The sequence below is a fragment of the Gopherus flavomarginatus genome, chromosome 6 (assembly GCF_025201925.1).
Source record: "Gopherus flavomarginatus isolate rGopFla2 chromosome 6, rGopFla2.mat.asm, whole genome shotgun sequence".
NCBI lineage: Eukaryota > Metazoa > Chordata > Testudines > Testudinidae > Gopherus > Gopherus flavomarginatus.
The window spans coordinates 131,748,629-131,762,085 of record NC_066622.1 but is presented as its reverse complement, the minus strand read 5'-3'; the positions used below and the strand labels follow the sequence as shown (position 1 = coordinate 131,762,085).

At 38.9% G+C, this 13,457-nt stretch overlaps 2 protein-coding genes across 19 annotated transcripts in view; one reads left to right on the top strand and one right to left on the bottom strand.

Annotated features, from left to right (window-relative positions):
- ADD3 (adducin 3) overlaps window positions 1-13,457 on the top strand; it is a 186,138-nt gene that overhangs the window by 68,449 nt on the left and 104,232 nt on the right. For 13 of the 18 annotated variants that reach the window (XM_050958033.1, XM_050958022.1, XM_050958029.1 and 10 more), the window contains one exon: window positions 3,667-3,712. The exons of 3 other annotated variants lie outside the window; for them this stretch is intronic. The gene's annotated coding sequence lies outside the window, so the exon portion shown is untranslated. Of the gene's footprint in view, window positions 1-3,666; window positions 3,713-11,577; window positions 11,690-13,457 lie in introns of those variants that run through there. 2 more of the 18 variants (XM_050958032.1, XM_050958040.1) reach the window with 2 other exon arrangements.
- LOC127053442 (zinc finger and SCAN domain-containing protein 29-like) overlaps window positions 1-13,457 on the bottom strand; it is an 881,068-nt gene that overhangs the window by 819,185 nt on the left and 48,426 nt on the right. The gene's annotated exons all lie outside the window — the stretch shown is intronic.

The following is a 13,457-nucleotide window of genomic DNA, read 5'->3' as shown; positions in this document are numbered from 1 at the left end:
CCTCTGTTGCATAAATATTATTCATCAGGAGGAACAGGCTCTTTGACCAACAAATCCTTTTTTGCCATTGAGTGCAGTACTTCATAAAAAATTTCACTTACAGGCTTATTTTTCATTTCCACATGGTGCTAATTTTCAATAATGAATTCTTAAATTTACTCCTATTAGAATTGTCTGTATGAGTTTTGAATGAAAGTCTGACATTTCTTGCCCAACTTTGATGTGGATGGTGTCTTTCACAAATCAGCTGACACTTAAATGTGCGTCCAAGTTTAGGTGTTAAGTCCACTGGTGATCCAGTGAATGTGGAGAAAATATAAGTCTGCCAAAAGTCAGTGGCTTTCTTAAGAGAAAATGAAAATATTTAAAGATACTTGCTTAAACTTAGGTCTTATCTCACAATTTCTTCGGATCTTGAATCATTTTTATGGCTCTTTCCTGCACCCTCTCCAGTTTTTCAAAATCCTTTTCCAAATCTCCCTACTCTTACTCACTAGTCCCTTGTTTATGTATCCAAGGATCATATTAGCCTTTTTTTTTTTTTTGCCACAGTGTTGCACTGAGAGCTCTCATTCTTGTCTGCTGTGATCCTTAAATTCTTTTCAGAGTCACTGCTCTCCAAGGTACAATTTCTCAATGCTGCAGGAAGTTCATGCATTCTTAGTTTGATGTGTAATTTTGTTGGAATAAACCCCACTTACTAGGTGAACGTAATTTCTAGATGACTGTCCTGTCTTCATAATTATTTACAACTATGTCAATCTTTGTGTCTTGTGCAAATTTTACCAGCAGTGATTTTTATATTTACTTCCAGACCATTGATTAAAATGTTGACTAGCACTGAGCCTAGTACTGATCTTTGTGGAATCCCAATAGAAACACCTACACTTGCTGATGCTGATGGTTCCCTATTGACTACTACTTTTGAGATCTGTCAGTTAGCCAGTTCTTATTTGTTTTAACATGTGCCTTATGAGCTAGTATAATACTAAGTTTTAAATATGAATGTTGTGTAGTCCTAAATCAAATACCTTACCAAAGTCTTAAGTCTTCTACATCTGCTCAACTACCGTTTCCCACCAAATTTATAATCTAATCAAAGAATGAAATCAGGCTTATTTGACGAGACCTATTTTCTGTTAAACCACGTTGACTGGCATTAATTATATTCTTTATTAGTTGAATCACATATCAGTTTTCCTATTATTTTGTCCATGATTGATGCTAGGCTAACTGGCCTATAATTACTTAGATCATGCCACTTGCCCTTTTATGAAGATTTCCATATTAGGACTCTTCCAGTCGTCTGGAATTTCCTTAGTATTCTAAAACTTATTAAAATTTAACATCAATAGGCCAGAGATCTCCTCTTCAAACTCTTTTAGGACTCTTGGGTACAAGTTATCCAGGCCTGATTTTAAAAATGTTTTTAAAAGTGTATCACTAGTAGGTATTTTATATCCTCAGTTACTAATGGACCAGTGAGAGTACTTCATTATCCTGGCAAGAGGAATACATCATTCTGCCTCATTCCAAATACAAAACAGATATTTATTGAACAAACATCCAAGCCACAGTTAGCTGTATCAGTAGAAACTGCATCTTATAGTGGCTTTTCCTGTTTGCTCTGGGGGTTTACCCTGATGCAGCCACACCAATGGCTGGCCAACAATTGATGAAGGCCCCCCACTGTAAATGAGGTCTGAATTTAGAAGCAGGTGAGTAACTATACATTGAAGTAGCACTCTGTTATGTCTTTGGCAATGTGAAGTGATCAGAGAAGAGTGAATTATACTCACTCCTAGGATAGACGGCGACCTGAAAGTTTTCATACAATTTCCTATAATATAGACTGCTCTTTTTAGCATTAAATTTCTCTCACTTGGCAGTCTTACAAGTATAAAGAGAACAGATGAAGTTTTAAAATGACTATTGCTATGAGATATGCTGTCGGTCCCAATATATAAACATGTTACAAAAAAAAGTCACTTTTATTTATTCAGAATCTTGCTGTGTCATTAAGTATGAAGGCGAGGAATTGGTTTTATCCAGCTGAATAATTGGGGAAAACCTATTTGATTACACATGTAATAATTGAATTTCATAATTATTTAATCACATGTCCTTTTTAAAAAATAAATATTGTTATGCTCTTGGAATAACATGTTAATAGTAAACTTTAGCTGACTCTGTGTACATAGGGTTTTTTTATATATATACTTAAATTTTGCTATCCTGGAAGGCCAACTCTTAATACGACTAAAATTATTAGAGAACATTGGACTGACCAAGAAATAGTAATGGTGGGGTTAGGGCTGTCTAATACAGTTGAAAAACAGTGATGCAAGAAATGTGTGTAAAATACCATTGTAGAGATAAAAATAATATTCTGGGAGTACTCTAGCCGAATTGTGAAACAGTACGAAGGAAAAACTGGTGATGGCTGGAATAGGCTGTGTCAGCCTTATGAATAAAAATTCCATGGTTAATGAGAAATGTATATGAAGGATTGCTTTGTACAAACAGAGCATACTGGTTTCATAGTGGTAAACTCTTTTATATTGCTAAGTTTGAATCCTGTAGATGTGCTCATGCTGTCTTGTGGGGTTTTTGGTTTGTTTTTCTTTTCCTTCCCCCTTCTCTCCTCTCCCCTCCCCACCCCCCACTGCAATCTGTTATATATGGCATGACTTCAGAATGTGAAGAATGGTTTTGATTTGTTGGGAAAATGGTAGAAGTACTCTCTGGTTTTTTACCCCCGGTGTGTTGCGTACAGAAGAAGAGATTTTTACTGTGGAAAATAGTTCATGCCAGAGAGAACAAAGACAATAGAAACACAGGGATTTTCGGGGGTACTTTTTTTCATACATTTTATTTAGGCATTTCACTTTCACATGAAAAGCTTAACTGGAGGCAAAGGGGAACTTAATAGCATCCCGGCTGCCTTGAAGGGCTGGGTTGAAAAGAGGCAGAAGTTTCTTTATGAACTTTGACACTAGTACAGTATTTACGAAGTGGACACACTTCAAAGAGAAATGTTCCTCTTTCTCTTGTGCCCCACCAAGACTATGGTCTGCTCATTCAGCTACATCTCAGAGGCAGCATGGCTACTTTTTTTGTTGTGCTGAAAGAAGAGTATGGATCATATTTACTTAAAATGGTGGTGACACTTTTAAGTATCTAATATTTTTATTGAATTTTGGATTCAGAATTGTGAGAATTTGGCAAAATGGCAGGATTCATGTACCAACACGTTTCCTGACTGGATATTTATCAACTTCCCCCATTTTAAGGGCTCCCCTTTTCCATGACTGATGCGGTATAATTAGAGCCTTACAAATCTGCGGGTATCTGTATTTGCGGATGACGATATTCACGGACCATGTTTACAGATTGCGGATTTGATGCGAATATGGATTTTGTATCCATGCAGGGTTGTATGTATAATATATTCATTCATTCTAAATCTACATACATCTTCTCAAATTTCCTAGTGAGTTCTTTACGTAAATGTTTTGAAGAGTTCAAGAAATCTTTTGGTAGTTTTGCTGTTTTTAGATACATGTTTAGAAGTGAGTATACAGTATGCTGAAAGGTAACACAACACAGTTCCAACAATACAGAAACCCTCACAGGAGACAATGATCCTTTTGTTTCACTTCACAGGTTAACTACATTAATAGAGCAAGGAGAATTGTGAAAAACATCCCAGGTAATTAAATGTTTTAAATTTTATAGCAATATGTTCTTGGAGGCAGTTTAATATGATTGTCTTGACAGTATTGGCTAAAAATTATGGAGATTTATTTTAAACACCTGAAAAATTATTAAAATTGCTTTAAAGTGACAATGTGATACATTTTACACCTCTGCATATCGAACGCAGTCATATTCTCTTGTTATATAATAAAATACTATGGTAGGAAGCAATCTTGCATTGTCTGGGGATGGACTAAACATCATATAATACTCTTATAGCACCTTTTTATATTTGAGGATCTCACAGTGCTATATAAACAATAATTATACCTCACAACACCACACTTAATAGGAAAGTATTATCCTATTTTTATAAATGGGTAACATAAGTCACAGAGCTTAAGTGCCAGAGAACGCTTAGCAAGTGTTTTGACCATGATGTCTCACTTTGCTAAATTGAAATAATTACTATAGTCAGCTTTAGTATGTGTTAAATTCTGCTATCTATTGTATTCATCTTGCGTTCTTTTCCAAGAGAGACTTTAGACAGCGGAACCTGAGCAGTTGCCTGTGTTTTAGATACAGGGTGCCTGTTGTCATTTATACCTTCATCCCCTCACAGCCTGATTTATTTGTTGCCTCCTAGGAAGCTGCCCTGTGGGTACATCTAGGGAGATGGTATGTCATGGGTTTTCATCTTCAGGCTGGTAGGCAGCAAATACTCTAGCAGTGTAGTGGATAGTGACTCTTCCTTTCCCTAAAACCTTGTTTCCACTGAAGGCGCTTCTAATTTTAGATGCCCTAAATCAGTGGTCACCAGCCGGTCAATTGTGATCAACTGGTTGATCCTAGAGGATCTCCCAGTAGATCACGATTTCCAGTGGCACAGTGTGGCTGCCACTAAGGCAGACTCCCTGCCTACCGCAGCCCCGTGCCACTCTTGAAAACGGCCGGTGCGGCCCCGCTGGGTGGGGGAGAGGTCTCCCTCCACACACTGTTCCTGCCTTCAAGTACTGCCCCCACAGCTCCCATTGGCTGGGAGAGTTACGGGGAGGGTGCTTGTAGAGAGGGGCCACGTATCGCTCCCCTAGCCCCCAGGGGCTGCTGAGAAACGTTGGTCCCTTCCAGGAGTGGTGTGGGGCTGGGGTAGGCAGGAAGCCTGCCTTAACCTCACTGCGCCCACAGCTGACCAGGAGCCGCTGGAGGTAAGTGCTGCCTGGTGGGAAGCCACACCCTAACCCCCATCCCTGAGCCCTCTCCCGGAGCCAGTACTCTATACCCCTCCTGAACCTCCAGCCCTGAATCCCTTTCCAGAGCCAGCACCCCATGCCCCCTCCTGCATCCCAACCTGCTGCCCCAGCCCAGAGCCCCCTCCTGTACCCCAACTCCCTCCTAGAGCTTGCACCCCTCACCCCCTTCTGCACCCCCCCCCAGGGCCCACACCCCCTCCTGAACCCCATCCCCCTGCCCCAACCTAGTGAGTGAGGGAGAGCGAGTGACTGAGAGATTCGGGGGGTGGGTGGGAGGATGGCGTGAGTGGGGCAGGGCTTTGGGGAAGGGGCAGGGTAGATCCTGGGTTGCCCTTAGATTCAAAAAGTGATCTTGGGTATAAAAAGGTTGGATATCACTGTCCTAGATGAAATAAGCCAAAACACTTCATTATCTGTCTTAGGTCCCAATGCTTAATGTGCTAGTAAACCAGCTACTTTAGAATAATCTTGCTGTAGCGCCTATCTACAGCTGTACTTTTGGCTCGCTACTCTTGCTTTGTTACTCGGTCACTTGTGCCTTGAACAGCCCGCTTTTGGTTTGCTACGTCTTCGTTCTCAAAATTCCAACTCTTTCCTGTCATCACTTGCTATGTTATGTTTAATTTAGAATGTGAGCTCCTCTGGGCATCTTATCATATGCTTCTGTGCATAGAATGCAAATCTGTATTGAATGACTTACCTGTCCTTCCTAAGCTTTGTCTCCAATGGGAGTACCATGCCTGTTCATGGAGAGAGTGTAAAACTCAGAATTTTAATTATTAAAAAATGTTTTTGGATGATGGATGACTATTTGATTTCATTAAAAGTACCAATAGTGATGAAAGCTCTTCTTAAAAAAAACAAACCACCTTCACTAAGAATACCTGAAATTGTGACTTAGTAATGATAAGAGAGGTATGATTGTTGAGCTTCATGCTGCACGCAGTAGTTTTTGGATAAGTATCTAGATTTCAGCTATACAGATTGTTGATGCAGATCATATGACATCAGCTTCATGTATGTATGTAAAAGAACCTTATTTACATATAACTAATTTTGTCTAGCATGAGTAATTGGTTTCCATGGGATTTACTTGGGTGACCAGCCTTCAGCTCCAGTACAATTGGTATATCTGAAGTGAGTTGGATATTTGGATTAGCTATGTTTTAGGATGTACGTTTCTTGCCTGCTAAAGTGACATCAAACCAAAGTGTTTTTTGTTTTTTTTTTTCATATGTTTGGGTGGGATGGGGTGGTAGGGAACTCCCAATCCCCGCTATTTCTCTTCATTATTTAGTAATCTTGCATTTAGAGTCTCCTTAATTAACAAGCTTCTATACTGTTGCTAAAACATGTTTTGACATCTAATTTCCCCATTTTCCTGCTTTCCACCTCTTAGATCTCAGTTCTTGCTACAATGTGGAGAGTAACAGTATTAATACCTTGTTCCTGCCTTTTGATTTTTTTTTCCCCCTCATCAAAAGGTCTCTCTCTGGAACAGTTTCTCCAATGTACAGGAAATCCACATGAAAAGGCAGACAATCTTATGGGGCTTATACGTACAGACTATGCCCAGACTCCTGATCTCTTGGTGAGTGTCTTCACCGAGGCTAGAGGTTACGCAAAGATTTCCTTGTAAGTCACTTGTGTAGACTTAAGAAGTCAGAGGAGAAAATCTTCCCCAGAGCTGGGGAAAGCGTTAAGCCCACTATCAATAATATGCTTTCCCACTTCTGGAAGCAATAGAAGTATATTGACTCTGTTTTGAAGTAATTCCTGCTGTCTTTTCCACTTTTCTTGATAAATTCAAACCTTCTGAGATGCCTGAGGTTGTCAGAAATACAAGTCCTTTTCCTTAGAATTTAAGGGCCTCTGATTCCCAGCACTCACTCCCTTCAATTCACTCTGGAAATTACCTCTTGCACAGCCTCCCGGTAAGATAAGAAGCTGGCAGGAGATCATATAAAGGAATTATTACATCACCGAAAAGAAAGATACAAGTGAACCTCAACCTCTTCATCTGAATTTTTCCATTACTGTTGGAGAGGTTTCTGTCTCCTTGCCTAATGTGGAGGAAAGGTATTGCTCCAGAGGCTTTTTACCCCAGGAGACCATCCCTAACAGTGCAAAACTCTGTCAGATTCTTTTCCTGACACTTCTGCCTCCCATGCTCGTCCCTCAAAGAGACTTTAAAAGAGATTTCCCATATTGCAGAGGAAGACCAGATATGGCCTTTCCTACTTGCCCTGCAATTGAAGCATTGATAAGTAACATGTGTCTGGCTCCAAACGACAAGCTTTTCCCTTTTCCAGACATTTAAAAAAACACAGTCCAGCTGAAAAGTTTGAAAAGAAGAAAATGTAGGGTTAGTGTCTCTCCTGTGTGATTGATCAATTGTTTTTTGCATAATATAGCTCAATATTAGTTATTCTTTTCCGTCTGCTGTAGAGATAGTATCCGTAATCAAGTGAAGGAGTTCACTGTGGCTTTCTCCCTGTGTCATGGACATGGTTAGAAAATTTAAGTCAATTTCTCTTTTCTGTAGTGTAGAGGCTGTTTCTTTTGGGAAATTTCACAAGGCTACATTGTGGAATGCCTGTGAGAGACTACATACTTTATGTTGCTTAGGATTGCTGATAACTATTTATTCTTTACATTTTCAATGTATTGTGTCTTTGGGACTGTAAATGAAAAGCGGATAAGAATATCTTCTAATAATTTAAGGGGAAAAACTAATAGTAACCCTGTTCTGGGAGGAGAAGTGGCCATTACAATATGAGCAAAGATAGGCTGTAATATTTGATATTTAAGCAAGTTTGAAAAGAGCTCTTAAAACTTACAAGAGATAGGCACCCAACTTATTAATGTAGGGAAACTGTGTTCTATACAATGGTAAATGAAATGAGAACTGTTCTGCAGGTATTGTAATGGAACAGAGTAGAGATTAATCTACTTCTAAAGCAAATTAGATGGGCAAACATCAGTGTTCCCAAAGAGAATACTATCTCAATGCCACAACCAGTAGGTTCATACAAGGTGTTTAAACTTGATATTAGAGGAGAAAGGGTAAGGAATGCCTTGTTGATTTGGATAGTCAGAGGTAGACATATGGCAGGTCACTTGTTACTAGAGGGAAATCTTTGACATGCTGTAGTGATAAAGGGTAGGCAAGGTCTCTGATAGCCTGAGGGTGAAAAGTGAACATTGTATTTTCTTTCTTTTTTCTGATATGATAGGTTAGGGAGCCTAAGAACTATATGCATATTTGTGCCATCTCATTTTGTTTAACTTTTTTTCTAATATTTATTTTCTTTAATGCTACTGGCTCATAGACTTTTCAGGGTATTCATGTCAGTGACTCACAAAAAGGAAATGATGTTTCAGCATCTGAGAAGACTTAATAAAAGTGAGTCTGGAAACTAAACCCACTGAGGGTCTCTGAAGGCCTAGACCAGGTGGTCCTGTACCATAAAATGTAAGAGCAGAGTTCACTTAAGAGGCAAAGCTGGCAATGCACACCTCCCAAAAAAGGTTAAGGGATTTCTCCAGTTCATTCAATAAACCCAGTCCAGAATATCTCCTCTAATTTCAAATGTGGTGGGAGAGCAGATTGAGTCAATCTTTGGTTTTGTTCTGTTTTTGGAACAGGCAGTGGGCAAATTGTATAGCAGAGTGATTACATGGAAGATCATTTGGGCCTGTGTTGTCCAGATTTATTACATGATTTCAGAAGGAATTGTCAAGAATTGGGACTAAACAAAGTATTGTCCGTAGTTTCTCAACCCAATTCAGTAGAATTCAGTGTCTGACTATTCACATCCCACAAACTGCAATCTCTTTCCTACACGCTTTCTTTCCTCTTTTTTCTACAGTCCATAGAAAGGAGAATTCAACAGCCTTAAACTACCTTTTAAAGTAGTGTCAGTGGGCCCTTTGTCCAAAAGTCTCAGGAGTCTACTCTAGTTTATTATCCCAGTTATGTCAAAGTGATCACTTTTATTAGATTAAACTTTTAGAGTAGTGAGTCTCATAATGTACCTTGTATATAATGAAGCACACCTTGGAGCTTAATAAATGCTCCCAATTATAGATTTAAAATTGCTGCATGACTCTCTTGTGAGGAAAAGATGAAAATGGAGTTGGCAAGAACAATTGCATAAGTATTTTTACGGTTCACCAATACCAGAAAGTTTCTGTAAGCTGAATACTTTCTGTATGTGCTAATAGAATGGTGTACTCATGAGTTTCTAAGTGTTTTTTTTTTTTGGTTGTACCCTGCAATTAGTATTTCTCCACCCTGAAGATCATAACAGAAAAGTAGTTGTGGTGGTATCGGCATTGAGACAGTGGAGATGCCCTCCTTGCAAAGATAGCTGTCATAGCTTCAGTGGAGCTCCTCCTTTTGGACACATACTATGCCGCTCTGTTTTGATCCCAACACACTCTACCCTGTGCTTTACAACTGTGCAGAGTCTAGGCACTGCCTCTGGTTTTGGGTTTTTATGTAGTCTCAGGGTGCAGATTTTCTTTCAAACACCCTCTTATGAGGGCTGAGACTCCATGGTTTGACTGACTAACTAACTAGTGTCTACTTCCCCAGGATCCCCACTTGTTTCAGCATACCCTATTCCCAAGCTCTGACCGTATGGGCACTTCAATTTCCAGTTGACCTCTTGAGGGACATGTGATTGTTGAAGCAAACAGGCGCAGACTTGGAAAAAAAAAAAAAAAAGAGAGAAAATTCTGATACAAATTACTCTTTAATGTAGATATCGCACAAGATGTTACAGATCTAAGTAATGTTGCAGAAATCTCCCATGTTGTCTACACTGGTTATTTGGGAGTCTTCCACCACTAAAACTAGCAGTGTGGGAGACTCTGTGACTTAGTCTGATAATGAATTGGCCCTTTAAAAGAAAGGAGGAATTTTTAAAAATACGTTGATGTAATAAAAGACTCATCTTAGGAACTTAAGTGGTGAGCAGGAAGATGGATTCAGAGAGAGACAAAACCCTTTTTGTACTGCTACCTTTTGGTCAAGAGGATAAGTATAAATCTTCCATTCTGGGTTGTTACTCTGAAATGCCATTGCAGATAATAATTCTTTTCTCACCATAGTTACATCCTGTGTTCATACAATTTCTTCTTTGTAGTTTGAAAAGATGGAATTGTTACAATATTGTAAGGACAAACTGTTTTTGTGGTGAGATCTTCTATGGAAAAGGAGAGACCAATATTTTCACTTATTAGATTAGTTTCCTGTTCAGCTGAAGAAATTATTCTGTAACTTAGCCCATATTTGCTAGAATGATCACAGCCGTATCCTGTGGTGTGCATGGAAATGATTTTATCTCTCTCGTCCACCCACTCAGTTTTCTGTGCTGATTGTGCTAATGTGTTGAACTGTAGTATTTACTATAGCAAACTATGTCAAAGGATTGGAGCGCATATTGTGCAAGAATGACATTCACATATACTGTAGAAACAAAAGCAATGTAGGCTTTGTTAAAAATGCATTTCAACATTTCTCTATGTGCAATAAATAAGAAATGCCCCCTTTTTAAAAATACAATACTGACTAATGTGTAAACTGATTTTACTCTATTAAGAATGTGAAAAATTGGAAAATGTATATTTTGCATCCTCAATACCCCAATTTTATGTAGAAAGGAGGAAGCCTTTAATTAGACAACACATTAGAAAAGCTTCAGAGGAGACACTCTTTAATATTTTTATTACTAATTGAAGGAGCCACTTTAGAGGCAGGATGGGTCACCTTTTAAAGAACCCACCAGTTCGATTCCCACACTGATTACAAATTCCTACTACGAGAGAGTGGGACTCTTCTAGCAATTGTCCTTCCTTCAAGGAATGTCAGACCAGAAGATTCTGGGAACAACAGGGCCAGGTGTGAGAACTCAATAGGGTATTCCATTTTTAGCATGGCCAGTGTCCACTTGTTCTTCATTATAGCCAAAGCCTCAGTTCAAAAACAAAATGTATCCCCTGTGAGAAAGTAGGAATGGGAGAGGAGGAGGAGATTGCTAAAATGAAATGGTCCGAATGTGTTGTCCTGGAATCTTCTATGAGCTGCTTCATGTTGGGACCTACTGAACCAGAAGAGTGATAGAAGAATGGGGTGCCTGCCTTTAAATTCTTGGAAGTGAGGGAGGGCTTCTTCAAAGGCAGGCTGCCTTTTAGGTAAAGAAGTGTCAGATTTATTCATCCCCATTCATTTCCAGTATGTTCTCTTTGTGGTTGTAGGGATTATAATATAGAAGATGAATTTGTGTCTGTCAGTGCTGTTTCACTAAACTGTAAGGGTGTTCTGACTTTTCTCCCTTACCTTTTGGAGGCACGTCTCATGGTTTTAAATTAGTCAAACGTTGATATTACGCTTCTTGCTAGCATCTGGAGAGTGTTGAAGAGTGTTTTCCCCCTCCTCTTTCTAAAACCCTATCGTGGAAGCAGTTTTCTGGCAGCAGATAAACTTCCATATCACGTTCACTGTCAGATTCCTGGTCTATGAGATAAAGCAGTTTCATGCTAGGCAAAAGGAGGAGGATGACATTAATGTAAAGCTTCTCATTGACTTGTGGGTCAGAAAAACTAGGCTGTTATTTCAAGATGGAATTATGCAGATGTGAGCTGTGCTTGTTATAGTGGGGAAAAGTTCTGGATTTTCACCAAACAGAAAATTGTTGATGCTTTTTTAGGTAAATACTAGTGGCTTGTTCAAGGTTAGTAACACAGATGTGTGTTCTCTTATTCATGTAATTATGAAACCAAGAAGAGAAACTCTTAAGAAGCAAGGGATGAAGGATAACTTAGTTGCAGCAGTTCCTTGTTTACATTATGAACATTGTTTCTAACCATTTCTAAATAACAGTGCAATGTATGTAGAAAATGCTGATTCAGAGCTCTTGGCTGGAGCACATTAACTTGTTAACATGGCTGATTGCTTAATTTTGCCCTTTGGAGAAAATATTTGCATTTTAAATATGTATTGTGTTTAACTAAAATTATTATAATTATCTGAATTGGGTGAAAAATGGACCCAAATGTATTACCACCACACTATATTTTGATTTAAAAATTGCTTAGTGCTTTTGCTGTCTGGGAAGCAATTATTTTATGTTTGATTTACAGTACTTACAAAACAAATCTGTATCAGTAGAAATGAAACTGCAACTTAATGTGCAGTAGCACAGTGCTATGATATTGCACTGGGGATTGTTTTTTCAACCTATAACTCAGTCTGGTTTATTCAGTCTTATAATTGACAGAATGTAGTGAATGAAAAATAATTTTTTAAAAATGACTTTTTTCCAAGGTATTGTCATAAGCCTTAATTAAAGCTTTCCATTAAATAGGCTGTTAGTCTGTATTCTTAGGCTTTTTTTCCTCCATACCTATTGACATGTCACTACTAGTGATGACCTCCTTAGCAAATGTTGATATTTAGAAAGGAAGTTTTACAAACATACAGCTTTTTGTGTTTCCTTTTGTCAAAACAGGTTTATCAGTAACAGTTATGCAATTTTCGTAAAATGAGGATTTGTGTTTTTACTACTGGCCAATAGCTGTGTGTGGAGAAAAGTTTGTGTTTAACTTTTTACTAGAAGTGGAATTAGCTTAAATATTTGTTTTAGTTAAATATCTTGGCCTGTGAGCCTAAAATGATGTCATTTTTGTACGCATTGTTCAGTAGATTAAGTCCCTTACAGCTGGATGCGCCTCAGTTCTTGGTTTTCTGCAGCATTGGTTTGCAGACTTTCTCTAGCTTTGCTTCAGTATTCCAGTGGTGTGTGTTCACTTTCTGCATCAGAATCATATATCGATCGTGTGGGGTGATATAGAGGCTCTGGTGGTGTTGCAACATATGATCTTAAGGCTGCCGTAACTTTTTTTTTTTTAAGGAAAAAAGACGCTAACCTATTACGTATTTCAGAAACACTTGAGTAAATGTGAGTATAATCACGTATGCCTTGTCTACATTCCAGAATCGCCTCATTTCCACAGTTAGTGGCCAGCAGTGGTTGTTCCTGCATCAGTGCTGACACTCAATATAGAAAAGAATGTGCAGGGGTTGTGCTGATCAGTAAAGTAAAGTCTGATTGGCTCAATTGGTGTAAGCTTCAGCTTGCTCTTGTTTATACTTCAGCATGAACGCTGGTGCAGCTACACAAATTGCTGGCTGTTGAGTGCTTAATCAAGTCTATTCCCAAGTTCTCCTATGAGTGCTTGTGCACGTATACATTCCACTTCAGGTGTATGAGTGCCAAGTACAATTGACTAGGAGACTTCTGCCTGCAGTACTATCAGGTGGCACGTGTGCCTCTGCTCTCCTAGTGCATTGAGCCAGGGTCAGAAAACGGGCATCTCTACCACCTCCCTCTCTTCCTTCTCACTACCCGTGGTGAGAGTCAGAGCTTCCCATAGCTATTTGCTTCAGTTAGCCAGTGTGTTCTGAAAATCTTTGTATCTAGTTTAGATCGTTTTTAATGT